Genomic DNA, 22,483 nt, shown 5'->3' on the forward strand with positions numbered 1-22,483 from the left:
TTTATTTAAATTTTAAAACCTTAAACTGATCTGCGCGCATGTGCTGCCCTTGATCTCTCTGACCATAAGGGTAAAGAAAACCGTGGTCATGGAACAAGGACATCTCTGCCCCCTAATCACACTAAATATCACCCCACCGGAAGTGCTTAGCAAATTCTGCTACCTTGGGTCCACAGTGACAGACAATCTGTCCCCTGATGCAGTACTTGATAGACAAACAAGGAAAACAGCTACCACATTTGGCTGACTCCCTAAACACGCATGGTATAACACAAAGTTGATGGTTTATGAGGCCTGTGTTCTTAGTACCTTGCTGTATGGCTGTGAAGCATGGAAGACTTACATCTATCAGGAAAAGTAGCTCAATAATTTCCAATGTATGTAGTGCTTTGTGGGTATATCCTGGCAGGACAAAATCAAAAATGTGGCAGCCATCTCAAGGACAGAGTTCCCCGGCTTGTTAACAGTATGAAACAGAGGCAGTTTTGGTGAATCGGGCATGTCAGCAGGATTGAAGACGGTCGCATATGCAAGGACTTTCTGTACGGTGAGGCGACCAGAGCCAGATGATTGGTAGGATGACCAGAGCTTGAAAGCGTCACATAAAGGCCCTGGACATCAATTATTGCAGCTGGGGATCATAGCTGACAACAAAAGAAAATGGCGACACCTCCTGTGGCCTGGCGTGCCCCACCCCCATGACCAGTGGCCACAGTGGATTGGCAACAGACGCTAACACCAAAAACAACAACCCACAGTGCACTCAGTAGCTTCATGTGCAGCACTTGTGGCAAACCTGCCTCTCAAGGATTGACCTCTTCAGCCATCAGCAAAGGTGCTCCATCTGAAGGCTGAAATGGATTTGTTTGCTGCGAGTCCATCATCTTCCGTAGATGGAAGGATGCCAACGATTAATATCAAAATAATCCATCATTGTATGATCAGACAATGGTTGCTTGATCTAAATGAGGCCATTGACATGCTTAGTGTAGCCCTAGAACACACTTAGCTGCAAGTTCTCACAATGGTTCTTTAATTGTAGCCAAACTTGACTAAAATGGGAACACTAACTATGTCTGAACGATTACAGATTTTCAATGTTATTTTGAACAGTGAATTGTGGGTTGTGTTGATCTTTTTGGGATCTGGTGACACTGCCATTCACCAAGATTAGTCGGAAATAGACTGTTTGTTCTTTACCAAATTCATACTTAAGATTCTTGTAAAAACAGTGCAAAGGCTGTGCCATATTTTGTATGGATTGCTACATGTAACAAATTGTTGCTTGAATTCAGAGTACCTGGAATTCCTTGAGTAACTTGAATTATTTCTGCTTCTGAAGGCCTACTGAACATTAGATCTTGTTTCGCCTTAAACCAACATGAATTGGAAATGTAGTGACTCGTATCACTGAGATCCAGCCGACACCATTTAGATTTCAGATGTACCTTTTGAAAGATCTAATTGTTTCTCTGATAATTTCATCCATAATTGGAGCATTTCATTCAAGTTCGATTGCTATGCTTTTCCTTGTATACTGACACTATTGTTGGACTCGGTTGTTATCTTTAGTAATTGCCCCTAAGGTTTAGGATTGTTGAGTCCTCCATTATATGACTGTACTCTGACTCTTATTGCTCCACTTCAGTTTCCTCTTCTACTGAGGAAATAATATCTTGCTATGACTACTTGAGAGAATTCATTGCAAATCACATTCTCGAATGTTAGTGTATTGATGCGACACATTACTATAGATAGACTAATCGATTGTAGTGCTTGAAATATATTTAGTCAAATAGGTAACCAGGCTTTCCTTTCAGGATAAACCTATTAGTTAAATTAAAGGATTTTTTTTCTAAAACAAGCATTGAAAGAGGCGGTTTTGTATCAAAATTAAAATAACTGGATCTACGTGCAGTGGAACATCTTTTGAGATTCGAGTCACATTCCTTGCACAACCAGAATCAACAATTAATTGAATTGGCCTGTTGCTGATTAGAAATTGCATTTATATAGCACCTTTGCCATTCAAAAGCTTTAGTACTTATGGTTTTATTTAGTGTGCAATGTACCTTTAAGAATAATACGTGTTAAGGAAGATCACATGATCTGTGGTAACCAATAGGAGAGTATGCGGGCTACCTCATCAGTCAATGCAGGGATGGAGTTAGAATTGAAAGCACACGTGTGTAGTTGCTGCTGTGTATATTGTAAGGCCAGCATTTATTGCCCATCCTTAATTACCCTTGAAATTGGTGGTGAGCTGCCTTCTTGAACTGCTGCAGTCCATGTGGTGTAGGTACACCAGCAGTGTTGTCAGGAAGGGAGTTCCAGGATTTTGACCCAGCAACAGTGAAGAATGGCAATATATTTCCAAGTCAGGATAGTGAGTGGCTTGGAGAGGAACTTCCAGAAGGCGGTGTTCCCATGTGTCTGCTGCCCTTGTCCTTCTAGATGAAAGCGTTTGTGGATTTGGAAGGTGCTGTTTAAGGAGCCTTGGTGGGTTTCTGCAATGCATCTTGTAGATGATACACACTGCTGCTACTGTGTGTCGATGATGGAGGGAGTGGATATTTGTGTGCCAATCAAGTGGGCTACATTGTCCTGAAAGGTGCCAAGCTTCTTGAGTGTTGTGGGAGATGCACTCATCCAGGTAAGTGGGGAGTATTCCATCACACTCCTGACTTGTGCCTTGTAAATGGTGGACTGGATTTGGGGAGTCAGGAGGTGAGTTACCTGTCGCAGGATTCCTAGTCTCTGACCTGCTTTTGTAGCCACAGTATTTATACAGCTAGGTCAGTTCAGTTTCTGGTCAATGGTAACCCCCAGAAGTTGATAGTGGGGGATTTAACGATGGTTAGACTGAATGTCAAGGGGCGATGGTTAGATTTTCTCTTGTTGGAGATGGTCATTGTCTGGCACTTGTGTGGCATGAATCTTACTTGCCACTTGTCAGCCCAAGCCTGGATATTGTCCAGGTCTTGCTGCATTTGGACGTGGACTGCCTCAGTATCTGAGGAGTCGCGAGTCGTGCTGAACATTGTGCAATTATCAGTGAACATCCCCACCTCTGACCTTATGGAAGAAAGGTCATTGATGAAGCATCTAAAGATGGCTGGGCCTAGGACACTGCCCTGAGGAACTCCTGCAGTGATGTCCCGGGACTGAGATGACTGACCTCCAACAACCACAGCCATCTCCCTTTATGCTAGGTATGACTTCAACCTGTGGTGAGTTTTCCCCTTGATTCCCATTGAACTCAGTTTTGCTAGGGCTCCTTGATGCCACACTTGGTCAAATGCTGCCTTGATTTCAAGGGCAGCCACTCTCAGCCCACCTCTGGAGTTCAGCTCTTTTGTTCATGTTTGAACCAAGGCTGTAATGAGGTCAGGAGCTGACTGACCCTGGCAGAACCCAAACTGAGCGTCAGTAAGCGGGTTATGATTAAAGTTGACCTGGCTTGACTGTAGTTTCACCTTGGCATGATGTGACTTGTGCTTGGCATTTATCCAGTTGATGGAGACTTCTTGGTTAGTGTCCGCATCATCGCATGATGTTCAGCTAGCGTTAGTGTATGTGCTAATTTTGAAAATCCATTAAAGGTGTGTATTTTATTCTCCAGAGCTCAACTGCATGAAATTTTAAACAAACATTCTTTATAATCTGTGTTTTGTCTTCATCACTTGTATCAGGAAAGTTATGTGGGTATGTGCACTTGCATCTACAGATTCATTCTTGTGCAGCCCACTGAGATATGACTGATTTATGTGATGTTTTTTGCAAGATCAGCTGGAGCTTTCTCAGCCTGATCATGGTCTGTGTCATTTCTAATAGCATAGGTCACTTCTGTTTAACTTTGGTCACCCTGGAGAGGGAGGGCATTCAGCTGTAATATATGGGACAGAAGAATTTTAAAGGGGGAAATCTCTTACGGTGAATTTTAACTTGAACTATTGTCTTACACTAGAGCGTTTAAGAAAATTCATGCTGTCTAACATGTTTTAAACATTCCAAAACGAGTACAACCCAAATGCTTCAGATCGGCCAGCTTTCTTGCAAGTAATTAAAAGGATAAGTTCCTTGTACTTGTGACCTATCTGAATATAGTGGCATTAATAGCACAGAAGAAGCACTTGCATGTGAATTATCACTTTAAAAGCAAAAATGTTTTCTTCTGTTTATTTTTATGTAAATTTCCAGTTATTTAATTTTTCTCTATTAATGCTCCAAGCCAGTTTCTGCAGTCATGAGAGAACTTTGATTTGAGTTATCACACAAGCAGACACAGTCCCATTGCATTTTTGGATTTAGGCCCATGATCCAATTTTTCAGAGCCCACAGGCATGAATTCCATGTACTTACTTGCTTTTGTAAAACTTGCAGACTAGGGTATTGGTTTGCTCCGTATTGACAAAAAAGAACAGTGCTCCTTTTGTTTGAGCGTTAACAAAAACGTTCTCCATTTGTCATTTTATACAACAATGAGTAAACCTGGAAATCCCTTGTCTGTTTAAGAGATTTCTTTCTGTGCTAAACAAGTTTCATTATACTGTCCCAAGATATGTTGCTCCTACATGATGTTTCTTTCATTGCTTTTCCCACTGTAGTCACCAGTTATATTAGTGTTGCTCCCATGCGTTTAGACAAAAACTTGTGGCTTTGTGGGTAAAGGAACCACTTGGTTTAGCAGCAGAGTCAAAAGGCTAGATGGTCTAATGTTTGATATCTGGCGTTTACTGGGTTACCTGATGACCAGATTCAGTCTGATCTATATAGCTTGGGAGGTTTGATGGTCACAACCTTTCCCTGTTGGAGAATTTCGTTCTGCGTGACCTGGGTGTTGCAAATTTATTAGACATGACATATCTTGGACATCCTGTGCAGTAAAGCAGCAGGGCTGACTGTAATACTTTGAGGCATTTTTTCATATGTACCATGCAGCATCTAGTGTGGTGATTAGTTCCTTTGCAGGCACCATTTTTATAAAGATCTAAGAAAAATCATTAGGGTTCATTTCTCCCTCCAATTTTATTGCTAAATATCGAATTCTGTTTTTGTGTTAAAACTATACCTTCAAGAACTGTATTTTATTTTAAAACTTGGAAGGACATTGCATTATGTGGACGCTTGGATTTTTTTTTTTTAAAAAGGTCATGTTTACCTACGTGAGCAAGCATGCCTTTTTCAAGAAATCACCTGACCGGCATGGCACTTGAGGAGGAGAGCTGTTTGCCTAGTTGAACTACAATCACTTTAATTGATGGGGGGGAAAAAAACATTTTAGAGGAAGAGCCTGGTGATTTACTGGAAATTACCTGATGGAGGAGCTTTATGTTTTGAACTTGTTGTTTTGATCTCAGTTGGGAATGAACTGAGAAAGTGAAGCTGTCCAGCTCGCACCGCCTTTCCTAAAATAGAGTGGTTATCACTATCCAGCTAGGAATCCTCATCTCAGTGGCACTCGCCTGTCATTGGAAACCCAAGAGACTGAGATGAGGATTGATCCAGCTCTATTTTCCTCGAAGCTCCGTTGGTGAGAACTTCCAGACATCTACTGGGATTAGTGATCTGTCTTCACATAAGGGAGCTCCAGATCAACAGTATCAAAAATCCTGTGAACTTTATCCTTTGTCTTATAAAGTCCTCTCATTGACTGCCCATCTCTGCAGAGACCCTATCTGTCCTTTGTGCTTGTGCACTCTGAGGAATTTTAAAAGATAGTTGTACTTCCAGATTACAAATTATGTGTTAATCAGTTCCTGCAACTTGTTTTAAAAACAAGTTTTATAATAAATCAATCATTCTGAGTTTATTGAAAGAAGCCTGGTTAAAATCTATTTTATTCTAAGGTCTAACAGTAACCAAGGTAAATAATTGGTCTTTTTGGTGAGTGAATTAAACTTTTAAACTAATGGTGTGACCTGTGCAGTAGTGGGGCTAGACACACTGCCCATTTCTCTCATCCAGTCGTAACATTTTGTTTAAAAAAAAAGAACAGTAGGTGTCTAGGTACACTTTTGAGTTAATTCAAAGTTTAATTTTAATTTGGATTAATTTTCTTAAACAAAAGAAGTGAGATTAGACAAGCTTGGATATAGGTTAAAGAGGGATTTGAAAGAGGCGTTCAAAATTATGAGGGTTTTTGATAGAGTAGATGGTGTGAAACAGCTTCCACTGGAGGGAGGGCCAGTAAGCAGAGGGCACAGATTTAAGATAAATGGTAAAGAATTCAGCAGGGGAGGAATGTGAATATTTTTTACTTGTAAATGTTTATGATCTGGAATGTGCTGTCACTTTCAAAAATGAGTTGGCTATGTACTTGAAAAGGCAAAGTTGGCATAATTATGGATGAAAAGCAGGGGAATGGGAATAATTGGATAACTCTTTCAAAGAGGCAACCTGGCACAATGGGCTGAATGGTTTCTTATGCTGTATGATTCTGTGAAAACATGCAAATGCCTCCAAACAAACTTTCCTTAAATCCTTCACATTTAAGCAAATAGGTAGGCAGTACATCTATAGGCAAATGCTTACATCCTAAAAAAAATAGTGGGGAAGAAATAGGGTGTTCATAAAGTTCTTTTGGATATGATTTTACTGTTACACAAAGAATAATTTGTGTACACAGGGGACTCTTGTTAAAATAAACTTCCTTGATTTTTTTTAAAAACCTGTCTCATTATCCATGAATAAACTACTCTTAATGATAACGAATGGTGCTATTTCAGTCTGGAGATAAAGGAGCTCTAAGTCCAGAGACAGATGCTGGTGTTTAAAGCATTAATGCATTATCTGCAGTCTCAAGGGTACGTGATCTTTTGGTGTCTTGGTTGGTTTACTTATCTGTACACTGATTTCTTTTAAGACGCAAGCACAGTAATTTAATTTAGTCGGTTGGGACAATAGCCAACATTCAATATAATTGCTAATGTTCTGTTTCCTGGGTTTCAATTTTCATTTGCTGTGCATGTTGATTTTGTTAAATGTTGTATTTTACTTTCTTGCAGAATAATATGTATTTTCTTTGAGGGAAGCATTGTGGTATTTTCCTTCCAGTATTGTTAGGGTTCTAGTCTTGAAGAAAACAAATCTGTATTGAAAGGCATAGCATGATGTGACTAAGTGCAGTACTGCATGGTATTTAAACATTTATTGGCAGTAGTCAGCTTGAGCTCTCTCAAACTGTACATCTGGCTATAATACTTTGGGCAAGTCTTTTCTAGCCTTATATAAAAATACTTTCTGATTTATTAGATTGTTACTTGTGTCAGTTAGTTGTATTATGTTAAGAGTGTCCCTGTCCCATGAAAATCAGCCACCGGAATATTTAACATAATTTTTGTTAGCCCTGTTTTTGTTTAAGCTGTATGGAATGGTGATATTACAGACAATTGTGGATCGGAGAAGTTACTGAGCCTGAGCAGTGTGAAGGAGCTGAAGATGCATGCATCAGCTGTGAAAACATTTCAACCAGTGTTAATTCATCTCCTTTACAAAAGTCTGTTTTAGTAACTCTTTCAAGCAAGCCCCCTGGGTTTACATCAACACTCATTATTAAAATAATGTAAAGTAATGTGGTAGATAAAACAAGATGATGTTCCTGCTAATTATAATCCTTTTAATATTTTAAAAAATTGTACACAGGCCACTTTAATCTTGTAGTCAACATCTGGTTATGTTCATATAGGAATGAGCCTTAAATGTTACATATATTCCTTTGCTTTATCGAGATAAGTTTCTTACTTTTTTAACCATCTCATGCCGCACTCTTACCATGCAGGCAGAAGGCCAACCTTCTACAGAGTACATGCCACTTGAACTGGTTAATAAACACTGTGCAAGATTTAAGCAAAAAACTGCGGATGCTGGAAATCCAAAACAAAAATAAAAATACCTGGAAAAACTCAGCAGGTCTGACAACATCTGCGGAGAGGAACACAGTTAACGTTTCGAGTCCGTATGACTCTTCAACAGAATAACTGTGCAAGATTTGTTCAGTGTCACACATTTCCCTTCCATTTAGGGAAATCCCTGACCTACGCTCACTGCAGCCCAGCAGAAATGTGGGTATTGTCAGATTTGTGCTAAATGTGTACTAGTTGCCTTTTAGACTGTGAAGGGGGCCATCTGTAATGGTTACTGAAGTGGTCACTGACCTTAATATCCCATTATCATCAAGGCATGCTTCATCCCAGTTACTGTTCAGCACCCACAAGGCTTAAACAAAGACAAAAATAGCTGGAAAAACTCAGCAGGTCTGACAGCATCTGTGGAGAGGAACACAGAGTTAACGTTTCGAGTCTGAATGACTCCTCCCCACAGACGCTGTCAGACCTGCTGAATTTTTCCAGCTATTCTTGTTTTTATTTCAGATTTTGCTTTTATCCGCAAGGCTTAATACTGCTTCGGCATTTTATTTTAATTGAAGGTGGATTAGTGATAACCATTAGCCACTACTGATTTTGAGTGAACATCTTTAAAAACAAAGGGATTTGGAGATTTTTCCTGACTGTTTTTGTTAAGCAAAGATATTAAGGATAGTGGAACCAGGATAAGAATATGGAGTCAAAGTACAGGTCAGCCATGATCTAATTAAATGGTGAATAGGCTTGAGGGCTTGAATGGCCTCCTCTTGTTCCTTTGAAGAGGAGCAGAACTGGATAGTTGCTTCTGCTGTAGCTGGGAGCAAGAGCTTGTGGTATGGAGAATATTAGAATTTTACAGCACAGAGGACACCATTTGGCCCATTTAGCTCTTTAAAAGAACTCCCCACTTATTCCTGTTCCTCTACCTTTTTCTCTCTCTCACCATTTACACTTTCTAATATTGATCTATTTCTCTTTTAAAAGTTGTTATTAATTCTTTCCCACCATTATTTCTGATAGGATGTTCCATGTCCTAACAATTCTGTTTATTAAAAAAAAGCTCCTGGCCACTCCCTTTGTTCATTTATTGATGATCCTTTGTGCCGTCTAGTTACTGGCTCACCAACCAATGGAAATAGATTTTTCCCTATTTGCCTTGTAGAAATCCTTCAGAATTTTGAATGCCTCTTTTTGATCTCTTAACCTTTTCTGTTCTAATGAAAAGAGGCCCAGCTTCTCCAGCCTATCATCATCACTAGTATAATCATTTATTCTAGAAATCCCTGCTTGCTGGCTGGAATTTTCCAGCCCCCCGCTCCAAGCGGTTGGTTCACCCACAGTGGGGGCCAATGAGCCATTGGCCAGAATCTTCTGTTTGATGTGCAGGCGGCAGGCCCTGCATGCCAACGGGTAAAATGACGCGTGGTGACATCGGGCGTGCGTCCCAACGCCAAACTGTCAAAGGCCTGTTAAGGCCATTAATAAACTAATTAACTTCATTGTCAGGGCTGCCCTGACAATAATAAAATAAATAACAAAATTAAAATTTTAATGAAAATTCGTAAACATGTCCCAGCTCATGTGATGCTGTCACATGAGGGGACATGTCCGAATGATTTCATTTTTAAATTTATTCCAACTTCAGAACTGAACTTAATCTCCCTGAGGCACGGAGCTGCCTCAGGGAAATTTCTGCGGTCCTTCGTGCACATGCGCGAAAGAGCGCAGGCCCCGATTCTCCCTCCTCCCCCCCGCCTGGAGACGCAGCGCTGAGCACTACTGGGTGCGCATCACACTGGGCAGGCCTCCTGACCGGCCCGCCTGATAGGGAGAAAATTCTCCCTATTGGAATCCCCGTTCATATCAGCAGGATCAGAAGATCCTGTCAGCGTGAGGAGCTGGAAAATTCCGGCCGCTGACTTTGAGTGAAAATTAATTTGATCCAATATTATGGCCTCTAGAAGCTTAAGCACAATAGATGTTAGCCTGATTGGGTTTATTGCTTAATGTGCTGTCCATCTACAGTGTTAAGGCAGTAGCCTTAAAATCCGCTGGCACAACTTATCTATCTCAGAATGTTTGAAAGATCCTCGTCAACATTCTAGGATGTGTGTCATCAGGACCTGGTTTCTTCACCGTTTGGCATTCTACTAATTTTTTTCAGTACTAATTCCTTATCCATGGCTTTCCTTTCTAACAGTTTAACTTCCTCTTGTATCTTTTCATTCCCACTGTCATGCTCTTTAGTGAAAACAAAGAACAAGTGCTCATTTGGAACCTGTGCCACTCTTTCATCCTTATAGAGAAAATTTCTTATTGCATCTCTAATCACTTCTACCCTTTCTTTAAGCTTTAGGAAAGGGGTGAAAAGTCTCTCCTGCTCTGCACCTAGCCAACTTCACCTCCTCTCTTCAGATTTAGTGGTGGAATTTTAAGATTCCCCATTTTATTGCTGTCACATTCTATTCCTCGCAAAATGATACTGCTTCTTTTAACCCATTTCAGTTCATAACTTGCAGTTAATTTCTCCTTGGCGACAAAATCTGTCACTGAGCTTATTGTCCCCAATCCTGTTCCACCCAAGCCTAGACTCCAGTATGCTTTGGATCCATTCACATTGTGCTTTGTGAAAGGGTTGGTTTGTACATTCATAATTGTCCAGTTTCTAAGTTATTGTTTTAAAACCAAAATAGAGGCTTTAGTTTATTTTTGCAATGAAATTGTTAATGCCTCACAATGTTACTGAAACCATAAACTGCACATTTGCCTTAGGCAAGCCTTCTGAATAAATGACATTGGACATTTTCCTTCTTTAACTCACTCTTTACTCCATGATGAAATGATAATGGAGGCAAGTTTTGTTTCACCATGCAGTGTGCATGATTGGCTGTCCATATCAAATCACCCATGTAGTGGCAGCTACAGAAACATGATGAGACCACCAGAATTTTAACATTCTGCGGTAATTGCGAGGAGCTCTCTCTCTCCCCCTCCCCTCTCTCTCTGTCTCAAACAATGAAGGTCAGCTGAAGAAAATCAATCCCCTGTGGGCTGTTCTCTCTTGTAGCTCTCATTAAACAGCCAGTTTCACGTCAACCAATTTGGCTGCTGCATATCTGGTAAGGCTAAAAATATGTATAAGCCAAATATGTTGAATGGTTGCATTTGTAGCCCAGATTTTCAATGGAACTCCCACTAAGGAAATCATAGTTTAAGAAAAATCTTTTGAAGATTTGTATATGGTTTTCACACTGCGCCACCGAATGTCATACATTCAATTTTAATTAGAGTGCGCCAAACAAAGACAGAAAACAATTATCAGAATTGTACAGGCATCAATCCACATGTGTTTACTTTTTAAACAAAAAATAAACTCTTAATCCAATGGAATTCTGCTGGATTTGCTGCATTTTCTAATGCTACATACCCTGTAACCCAAAAGCTGCCTTTAGCAGTTTTCAAACAACGGTAATCTGATGCTGAAACTTTTCTTTTGTATCTGCTTTTCAGGATCAGAGAGTTCTGTTAATGCCAACCACTTCACTCTCCTTGTACGCTGAAAAGAAATATAGCTGCAAAAGCAATTGACTGCTACTCAAATCTTCCGGTGTGCCTTTATAGTCCCATTATAGAAGGAAGAACTCACTGAGGACCAAACGTATTGGCTCATCACTGAGTAAATGCTCTATCACTCCTCCTAAGTTTTTCTAATAAACAAAATGTAATCACAACTGGCACTGAGGGACACTTCTGTGCACCGAGGGCAATTTAGTAAAAGTTGGCAACAGTTTTCTACCTTTGTTAGAAAATGCAGCAAATCCAGCAGAATCCCATTGGACCAAGAGTTTTATTTTTTGTTTAAAAAGCGTGTGGATTGATGCCTGTACAATTCTGATAATCTGTTTTCTGTCTTTGTTTGGTGCACTCCAAATAAAATGGAAAGTATGATATTTGGTGGCGCAGTGTGAAAATCCTATTGAAATCTTCAAAAGATTTTTTTTTTAACATGATTTCCTCAATGGGAGTTCCATTGACAATCTGGGCTACAAATGCAACCATTCAAAATACATGGCTTATACATATGTTTAGCCTTACCAGAAATGCAGCAGCAGAATTGGCCGACGTGAAACTGGCTGTTTAATGAGAAAATATCTCAGGAGGGATTGATTTACTTCAGCTAAGTGTCTCCAGGGCTTTGAGGTACCAACTGGAGCTTGTTACAAATTAGATCATTATTAGAATGTTAACAGACGGAGAGATTTAATTAACTCTGTAAATTCCTTGTTTAGTCCATTTTTATTTTTCTCACTAGGTGCAGAAAGCCACGGTGGCCTCTTGTTTTTGATCACTGAAGTGTGAATGGAGCCTTTTGCATTCTCTGGATCTTATCAGACGCATACAGTAGTGTCAGGAAAAATGGGGACAAAGGTCAGCTTGGAGCCTCCTATATCTAGATTCTGTAGCCTGTACAAGGCAAACTTGATCCAGTAGAGTTGGTTACGGTTGTCAAAGAAAATATATAAATCATTTTTAAATATAGTTTTTATGTTTGATAACTTCTGCAGGTGTGGAAAATAAACTTAAATCCAGTATGCTCTGTATGTTGGTTAGTTGAATTTTTTTAACACTTAGGATGGGTGATGTTTCTCTAAATAAATGCCTTTCTTATCACAGTCGACAATAATATAATTCAAGCTAGTAGAGGACTAAAGCATGATAAACAGGATGCTGATGCTTACACTACATGTTAGTTCACTTTCAGAGGTTTATGTTTTGTCAAAAACACCTAAATCAGATATAGCAGCGATGCAGAATGTAACTCCCTCTATCCTGTTTAATAAATTAATTCTAAATTCATCTTCTACCCCAGCTTCCCTTGATTAAGACTGTCAATTCGTACATCTTTGTTACATTGTGAACCTGTACAAATGGGGCCAGTTATTGCTTAAACTAATTAACTACAATCCTTTATAGCAGGAAAAGATCACATTCATCATCATAGGTTAGACTGCAGTCTCTTGGCTATTCAGATGCACATATCTAAACCTCATCTACTCAGCCATATATTTCTCTTTATTCAAATTAGCTAATTAATAAACTCGTAAAAAGGAAATGCTCTGAAATGCTTTTCTCTTTATTTTAATTGCAAAGAAGCCAAACAAAATAATTTGCTACCCCACCCTTTGCTGTGATATGTATTTAACAGGTTACAGTTTTCTGGGAGATTATTCGTGCTGGCAGCTGATTGGCAACATTCAGTCCATTGTTTCAACTTCCACGACTCCGAGTTTGGTTGTATTTCCTTGGGAACCTGGAGGTCATTTCCTTCCAGTTGGTCAGAGGATGTAATAGATTATAATAATAATTCTGTGCTATTTTTGTAGATTTACAAAAATAATGTAGCTTCTGTTCTATGGTCCACGAGTGGTATCTGTAGCGAATAATTTGTTTTTGTCTCATGTTCTAATTTTTCAAGATGGGAATGGGGGGGGATGCTGGTGATCAAGATGGCACACAGACAGACAGACATGCACACACACATACATGCACTGCAGGGGAGATGGTGGCATAGTGGTAATGTCACTGAATTAATAATCCAGTAAAAACCCATTTGCTGCACTAATGTCCTTTAGGGAAGGAAATCTGCCATCATAAACTGGTCTGGCCTATATGTGACTCCAGGCTCACAGCAGTGTGGTTGACTCTTAACTGGCCTCTGAAATGGCCTAGCAAGCCACTCAGTTCAAAAGCAATTAGGAATGAGCAACAAGTGCTGACCCTGTCAGCGTTGCTCACATCCCATGAAAGAATTTTTTAAAAATGCATGTACACACGTAAGCGGACGCACACAGACACACCTGCTTTTGCTGTTAATGTGGTACCCTTTCTTTCTGACAGAATCTCAATCACCACACTCTATGTATTCCCCACCGGACTTCTTCTCTATCATTTGCTTGGTTTCAGTTATATTCTAGTTAAAACTTCTGAGGCAGATGACAGGCATGTTTTCATTCTGGAGTAAAAATGTTTGCTGCCACTACAAGGCCCAATTGTAATTTTGTAGAAGGGCATGTGCCTTTTTCCTCTTATTATACAGTGACATTTTATTAAGCTAAAATAGTTATTTTGTGCACTTTGCTGATGGACCCAAAGATAACTTCATGCCAGCATTGGAAATCAGAAGGCCTAACTCTTACTCTTTGTTTATTATCTTTCAGTTGCCTGAGTTCTGTGGGGGAAAAATATTTGTGGTAAAGGAACAGCTATTAACATCAGGTTTAGGGAGTTTTGTTTAAAATGTCACATCTCTCCTCCAATCCTGGCTTCTTGATTTTACTCACTCCGCTATTACTGTCTCTGCCTTTAGCTCCCTGGGCCCTTAATTCTGAAATTACCTCCCTAAACCCCTCCAGCTCTCTACCTCTCGTCCTTTAAGATTCCTCTTGAAACCTACCTCTTTGATTTAACTGTCCCAATATCTCCTTGCATGTACTGGTGTCAGATTTTGCTTGAGGACATTCCTGTAAAGTGCCTAGGAACATTTTACTATGCCAAAGGCACTATATAAATATAAGTTCTGGTTAAATGATAGGCATGATAGGACATGGGCCACTCAGAGGAATTAGTGGCAACTTAATGCCAAAACACCTCTTTGATATTCAAGATGTTTTTTAACTATTGGTGAGTGCTTTTCTGTACAACCTCCTCTTGCCTGTTCACATGGTCCTCTTTTGCACTAATAGGCCAGGAGCCACTGAGGAAACAACCTCACAGAGTGAATCCATTTTGTTATTATAAGATCTCACCACAGTGTGACAGTGATACCATGACAATTGGATTACTGACTAGATTGTTTTTGGTGTGATAAAATTCTCTGTGTGGTGCTTCTGACAAATAGTGGAGTGTAAGAAAGCATAATTGTAATATCATCAGAGGCCAGTTAAGAGTCAACCACACTGCTGTGGCCCTGAAGTCACATGTAGGCCAGACCAGATTATGATGGCGGATTTCCTTCCCTAAAGGACATTAGTGAAACAGATGGTTTTTTTACTGGATTATTAATTCAGTGACATTACCACTATGCCACCATCTCCCCGCAGTGCATGTATGTGTGTGTGCGTGTCTGTCTGTCTATGTGCAAGACATTTGCTGAGCCATCTTGATCTCCAGCATCCCCCTTTCCCATCTTGAAAAATTAGATTACGAGACAAAAACAAATTATTCGCTACAGACAGATACCACTCGTGGACCATCGAACAGAAGCTACATTATTTTTATAAATCTACAAAAATAGCACAGAATTATTATTATAATCTATTACATCGTCTTTAGTTCCAATTGATGGGAGGTAACTTGTAAACACCTTATGAAAAGTTATATTTAGCTTCTTGTCAAATTAATACTTGACTCCAGTGTGCGGCCCCTTTAAATCATTTCGTACAGTCGTGCTTATGCAATAACTTAAAGGGGCCAACTTGTGCATGACCTGCATGGGAACTTTCGGGATGCAGCACAGCTTGGAGGGAACATTGCTGCAGGTTACAGTAGCGTAGTGGTTTTGTTACTGGACTAGTGACCCAGAGACATGAGTTCAAATCCCACCCTGGGCTGCTGAGGAATTTAAATTCATCAATTAAATAAATGTGGAATAAAAATTTAGTATCAGCCGTGATGACCATGAAACTATCTGGTTCACTAAATAGAGAAGTGTATCTGTTATCCTAATAGTCTGGCTGGCCTATGTGTGACTTCAGATCCATAGAAATGTGGTTGACTCTTAATTGCCCTCTGACATGGCTTTGTAAGCCACTCAAATGTAATCAAGGAGGTGGCTCCCCATCACCTTCTCCAGGGGATGGGCAATAAATGGTAGTCTTGCCGGAGTTGACCATATCCTGTGAATGAATTAAAAACACGTTGAAGTCACTGTAGATCTGTGGCCTGGAGTATATTTACTCCTTTAAAAATATAGGACAGGATTTTCTGTTGGGGATTCTGAATCTCGCTGTCAGGCTCGTATGAGGGCCAGAGGCCTGCACTGTGTGGGCAACAGTCACTCATTGTGATTTTCCCTGGTGCAGCCAATTAATGGCCAGAAGGTGGGCTTGCTGTCCAATTAGGAGAGCGGGTGGGTTCACTAAGCTGGAGGGCCAATCAGAGGCCTTCCAGCTTGAAAACAGCAGCAGGATGCAATGGAATTAGGTGAATGAGGAAAGGGTGCTTTAAAATGGAGGCACCCTTTCCAAGTTTTTAAAGTTTATATTTAAAACATGGGTTTTGCAGCCAGGTCATCACTGTCAGGGTGAGGTTGGGGTCAACATTCTACAGGGTGGCCAATGGCACCCAGGTAGATGGAGAGGGCATCTAGGCCTGTCTAGAGTTTTGGCATCACACCCAACTTCCACCATGTCTGCCAGTGGGAGGCCACTTCAAGGCATCTAAGCTGGCCCCTACTGCCTGCAGGAACCTGGAGACCAACTGGAAAATCTCAGTCAGCTTCCTTTGGCCTTAAGTGGCACCCCCTCATCCTGCATCCAGGAATATCGCAGCCACCACCCGCCTTCAATCCTTGCTCCTATGCAGGCTAAAAATCCAGCCCTTAACTTTATTATTGTTGCCCATAATCTGTTTTGTCTTTAGAGTTAAACAGAGTTTGGACTGTTTAGGTGTGAAACTACACACTGATTTTTAAGTATCTTTGTACTAAGATGATCTGCCATGTTGTTTCTAACAAAGGAATACATTGCATCCCTTTCTGTCTCCACTGCTGTCTGTACTTGTTGCCAACCCTGTATTTTATTTGCTTTTAATTTGATATTGTCACCGTATCTTGGACTTATCACATTTTCTTTCCTCACTTTCTTTCTCTCTTCCTCTATAGGGAGAAAAAAAATGGGCAAATGCTTGTGTGTCGAAATAGCTAATGATGAAGTTGAAAACGAGCTAGAGGCCCCAGTAGACTTGAGATTCAACATATTCAGTCACCGCAGAGAAATATCACCAAAACAAATTGAGTGTTGAACTGAATAGCCAGAACAGGAAATGATAAGTCAGAGGAAGCCATGCTCATGCTCAGGCTGTTTAATACTTTGGTCAGAGCTACCTGATCACAAAGGCACAGAGATATTCCAGTACTACAGGGAATTGCCACAAAACTAAACCTTAGTGTCAGCAAATTGAGGTACAAGGAAGAGCTGGAGAAACTGGGCTTTTCAGGTTCAAAAGGAGGCAATTAAGGAGTGACCTTCTAGCGAATTGTCAAAATAAATGATATAAAAGAGATGGAGCTAAAAAATTACCTTATGCTAAATTATATTGTGTATCAGCTGTGGCTCAGTGGGTAGCACTCTTGCCTCTTCAGTCACAAGGTTCTGGGTTCAAGTCCTAATCCAGGGCAAGTGTACAAGAAAATCAAAGCTTGACGCTCTATTGCAGTACTGAGGGAGAGCTGCACTGTTGGAGGTGCTGTCTTCTGGATGTGATGTTAAACCAACACCCCATCAGCCTGCTTGGATGGATATGAAGAAGAGCAGGGGAATTATCTCCGGTGTCCTGGCCAATATTTATCCCTGAATCAACATCACAAACACAGATTAACTGGTAAGTATCTCATTGCTGTTTGTGGGAGTTTGCTGTGCACAAATTGGTGCTCTGTTTCCTACATCACAACAATAGCTACAACTCAAAAGGCATTTCATTGACGGTAAAGTGTTTTGAGATATCCGGTGATTGTGGAAAGCCTTTCAAGTCTTTTTCATAAATTGGGCAAGAAGATGTTAATTCAACGTAGTTAAAGGCAGATTTAGGTATGACGTTGGAAGTTCTTCATCTCAGAGTGGTCACCACATAGCATGGACTTCCAGATAGAACAGCAGAGGTGAAAACTCAGGGATTATTTAAGAAAAGACTACAATGGGGAGGCTGTAGGTTCTTTATGGATGAATGAACTAAAATAAGTTAATGGCCTTCCTCATCCATAGTTGTCTTGTGATTTTTTTTTTCTGTAAATCTTTACTTCCCTCTTTTGAATATCTTGTCATTCTTATTTGAATGCCTCGTGTGAATTTTCTCTCATCATCTTTCTGTATGCCTCCCTGTCTGAATGTCCTTTCAATCAAATAATTAATTATTTTATATTTAACATCCACCTCAATTAGACATCAAATTATTTGATGCAAATGTACAAGACAAGGCCTAACCTGTAACAGGTAAAGGAAATTACACTAACTCATCTGCAATTTTCTCACTTGGTTTCCAAACAAGGTATTAAACGAAACATCAGGTCCCGCAGATCAGTATAGCTTAAGTCCCATTATTTTCTCCATCGCCATTTTTTAACTCGCTATAAATCCTCACCTTATTTATAGTTTCCCTTGTACTACTGATATTTTCTTTTCTTCCTCTACTGTGAAGGTTGACACACAGTATTCATTTAACAAGTCTGCCATTTCATTATTTTTAATTATAGTGTCATCTGTGTCTGTTTTGTTTACTGGCCCTGATTCTCCTTTACCACTCTTTTTCTCAATATATTCCAAAAAAATATTAACTGTTGGCCTTGAAATCCCTTGCAAGGCTTTTCCGTGTTCAATAATGCAATCCTTAATACTTTTTATGTGTCCCTTTGTTGCTTTTTATAGTTCTTCCACTCTTCTGGATTTCAACTTTCCTTGTATTGAGTAGCCTTTTTTAGTTTGACATTGTATCTTGCCTATCCTTAATTACAGAGTGGAGCCTTTGCCTTTTAGGGGTATGTACTAGTTTTGTATTACACCAAATACTTCTTTGAATACTATCCTTGCTTGTAGGTTTACCCGTTAACAACTCAACCCAGTTTACTGTGATCACTTTCTGTCTCATTATTTTAAATTCAGCCTTGATGGCATCCATCCATCTCAGGAAAATGATGAACTGTGGCCAGGGTACTTGTCACTTCTGGATCGATCATCATCTGTTTTGGCTATAGAGGCTGATTCGTGAGTGACAGACCCTTCCGTAGCTGACAGAGATGAGTAGTGTTGACCCGAGATAAACTGATTTTTTTTCTTCCAGCAGGCTCTCTTTTCTATCATCTGGTCATTTCTTTTGCCCTCTGCTTTTCCCATGCTCTTCCTGACTGTTTGTATCCAGGAACTCTGGTCATCAGTGAAGATTTCCCATACATCAACTCCGATCCCAGTCAACTTTATGTCTCGCTTGCAGACATCCCTGTATCGCAGATGTGTGTGACCTGTTGATCCCCTGCCAATAGCAAGCTTGCCATAGAGCATGTCTTTGGGGATGTGGCTGTCACCCATTTGGCTCACATGACCCAGCCAATGGAATTGCTGCTGACACAAGAAGACAAACATGCTGGGGATCCAATGCAGACTAGAATACTTCCATATCTGGGACTCTATCTTTCCAGGAGATGCCAAATATGGGGCAGCAGAGGTGGAGGCTGTTGACTTGCTTTCTTTGGCTTGTATAAGTTGGCCATGCCTCATTACTGTAAAGGAAGGTGCTGAGAACACATGCCTGGTACACACAGATCTTAATCTTAATTAGCACTTTTCTTAGATAATATCACCACCTTCAACACCTCTTTGATCATTTTGTCTGTGACATCTTTTGATTATCTGCTCCTATCACTGCTTGCTTATCCCCACAACCACCCCACCCTCAACTTCTCTCTCCCCCCGCCCCTCACCTTAGACCAGCTTATATTTCACCTCTCTCCTAATATTACTTCAGTTCTGCCGAAGGGTCATGAGGACTCGAAACGTCAACTGTTTTCTTCTCCACCGATGCTGCCAGACCTGCTGAGTTTTTCCAGGTAATTCTGTTTTTGTTTTGGATTTCCAGCATCTGCAGTAGCTTTTAGCTTTTTGCTTTTGACACACAGATCTTTGTTTTTTCAGTTAGTTTACTGTTGATCCACACTTGGCTTCTCAACTTTGGCATGATCGCTGCGGTCTTGGCAATCCTGGTGCTGATTTCGGCATCAAGAGACAGGTTGCCAGTAATTGTTGATTCAAGGTATTTGAAGCTGTAGACAATCTCTAGAATGAGGTTGTCAATGTTGGTGGAATGTTTAGTCTTTTGTGGCTCTCCCTGCCCCCTCTCAAACTTAACATTAAATTTGATCATATTATGGTTAGTATTCGCAAGATGTTTCCTTACTGTCAGATTGTTAACAGATTCTTGCTTGTCACTCATCACTAATGATGGCAGAGTTTGAAATAATGCTGGCTTGCACATCAGAAAGGACAGGATCCACTTGTCAGATCTGTTGTTGAGTGAGAAAACGGTTTAATAAATGTCTGAAGTAGTAAAGATATCCCATTTTCGACATTAAGCTTGTCTCCAAAAGCTTTTCTATAATCAAGTCCCAGAATAAACCCCAACAGTAGCCAGGCATTTTAAAAAGAAGTTGGAGGCGGAATTGGCCAGCAAAGGTCATTTCCAAACGTTTTCGCATCAGACACATCTCTGGCTGAATTTCATCCCAAAAAAAATCCAAAGAACACAATAACATTTGGCAAAGCTGACTAAGGGTAATTATACAAGAGTATTTGTATGAGTGTGATTTCCCACCGTCAATAATAATTAGAGGGTTAGGCATTTAGCAGACTTGGATGTAATGACAACCCAGAGCTGATGCCAGGGCACTGAGCATATTTGGCAGCAAAATTAGCGGCTGTACTTCCGTTAGCTGAAGCCTTGATATTTCTTTCAGCTTCTTAGTCTGTATAGACCAGTGTTTATTTATCCCAGATTTTGTTCTTGAAATGCAGTATTCAGTGTTTTTGATTGGAATTTTAGATTGCATTTTCACTTTTTAATGGTTCCGTATGTAAATATAATTCTAATTGTTAAATCTTTACTTGTGATTGCAATGATTGTTTGATGAACAAGTCAAAAGCAAAGAGAAACGACGATTTTTCTAGTGATAGTTCTCTTATATGCAAGATTATGCCGAGCATTAAAAAATGCCAAAGAATTCACAGCAGGGTCACCCCATTTACATCCTCCGATGTATGACCTTGTTCGAATGTAGATGTAAGCAGCACAGAAGAATAGAATAAAGCACAGAACTGATTTAGTATTTCCTGAATTATGCATTCTATGTTTTGCTGGATGCGATGCAAAAATGTTATAATGGGCTGTTTGTTTCAGGCTGAAGACAGCAATGTCAAGACTTGATTAAGCTCCAGTAAGACCATGTTGCTGTTATTATATAGTTATTTAGCTCCATACCAAGCTTCTCTAAATGATGAATTATTGCTCATTGCTGCTCTGGAAAAAACATGTAATTATACACAAAAGGAGAGCAAATCCTTTGCTGAAAATTCTGTCTTTGCAAATTGAACTAAAAGATTGACACGGATCTCTACAGGCTACGTCTATGGGGTTTTGTCAAAATGTAAGAGATGATGTACAAAGGTTGTTGTGTTAATACTGTTGGGCAAGGACCGCTCAAATAACTGACATGCTAGACATTCTTGACACTCTCCCAATCACTTGATATATTGTTTTGGGACCTTTTGATTTAAATTTTAGAATCAAGAGTTTTCCGCACTCATTGTAAACCATTTTGTACTCAAGTTACATAAAAATATTCCTGCTGGGGGTTTCCTGGATGGTCCAGTGGGGTAAAGTGCTGGACCTTGATTATTAAAATATCCCTGTTTTTACCCCCGGACTGTGGTGAGTTCGCTGATCTCAGCCGGGTTGCTGCAATTCGCCTTGGTGTTCAAGAGCAGGGAGAGTAAAGATTAGCCAGGAATCTGGGGCTTGCTTCCGATCAGGTGATAGCAAATGCCCATATGTAAATTGACAGAGAACAGAACTGGGTTTCTCTGCAATGTCATCTCCCAGTAGCCAAGGGTCACGTGGAGACTAACTGCTTGGGCTAACTGTCCGAGTGCCATTTAAAGCCGCATTGGGGTTATTTGTGCATTATTGACTGCATAGGCCTTTTCTTTTATTATGAAGTGGCTTTGAAATCCTCATTTCTTTTTATGGAATAAAAGTTATTGTTGTTCTTAACATCACTGTTTGTCACTTTTTTAAGGATTTTTTGGTCAGTTTTCTGCAAAAAGAATTTAGGAAAACAGTTATATTTAAATGCTATGTTTTAAAGCATAGTATATTCACACAAATTTTAAAAAAGACAATGAGATGATTGGTTAAAATATTAATGAGTATAGCTTTGATGTTGTTTCTCAATAGGGTGTAAATAATAATCATTATCATTTGCTGTTTCTCAGAGTTTGCTGTGCGCAACTTGGCTGCCGTGTTTCCTACATTACAAGCAATTAAGCTTCAAAAGTACTTCACTGGTGAAGTGCTTTAAGAGATCTGATGGTCATGAAAGGCGCTATACAAATGCAAGTCCTTTTTCCCCAGTTTGACATTCGATAAACACCTCACACCCATTGTGTTGGGAAGCCTCTGACATCTGTCATCCATGCATTGTACAAATGAATGTGGTACTATTTTTAACCACTGTTTTCACTTTTAACATAGGTGAAGATGTCCTATAGAACCTTCTTCATTGTCCTTTATCTACTGAATTCTGATGAGTGGTTTACATTGGAAAAGCTTACCCATCTTTTCTCTGGCAGACATGCTGT

General features: G+C 39.9%; 1 protein-coding gene across 1 annotated transcript in view; it reads left to right on the plus strand.

Moving 5' to 3' along the window:
* The window catches only part of emid1 (EMI domain containing 1), a 386,658-nt gene that overhangs the window by 45,959 nt on the left and 318,216 nt on the right, over positions 1–22,483 (plus strand). The gene's annotated exons all lie outside the window — the stretch shown is intronic.

Source organism: Cetorhinus maximus, chromosome 12, assembly GCF_964194155.1.
Source record: "Cetorhinus maximus chromosome 12, sCetMax3.hap1.1, whole genome shotgun sequence".
In the NCBI taxonomy this organism is placed as follows: domain Eukaryota; kingdom Metazoa; phylum Chordata; class Chondrichthyes; order Lamniformes; family Cetorhinidae; genus Cetorhinus; species Cetorhinus maximus.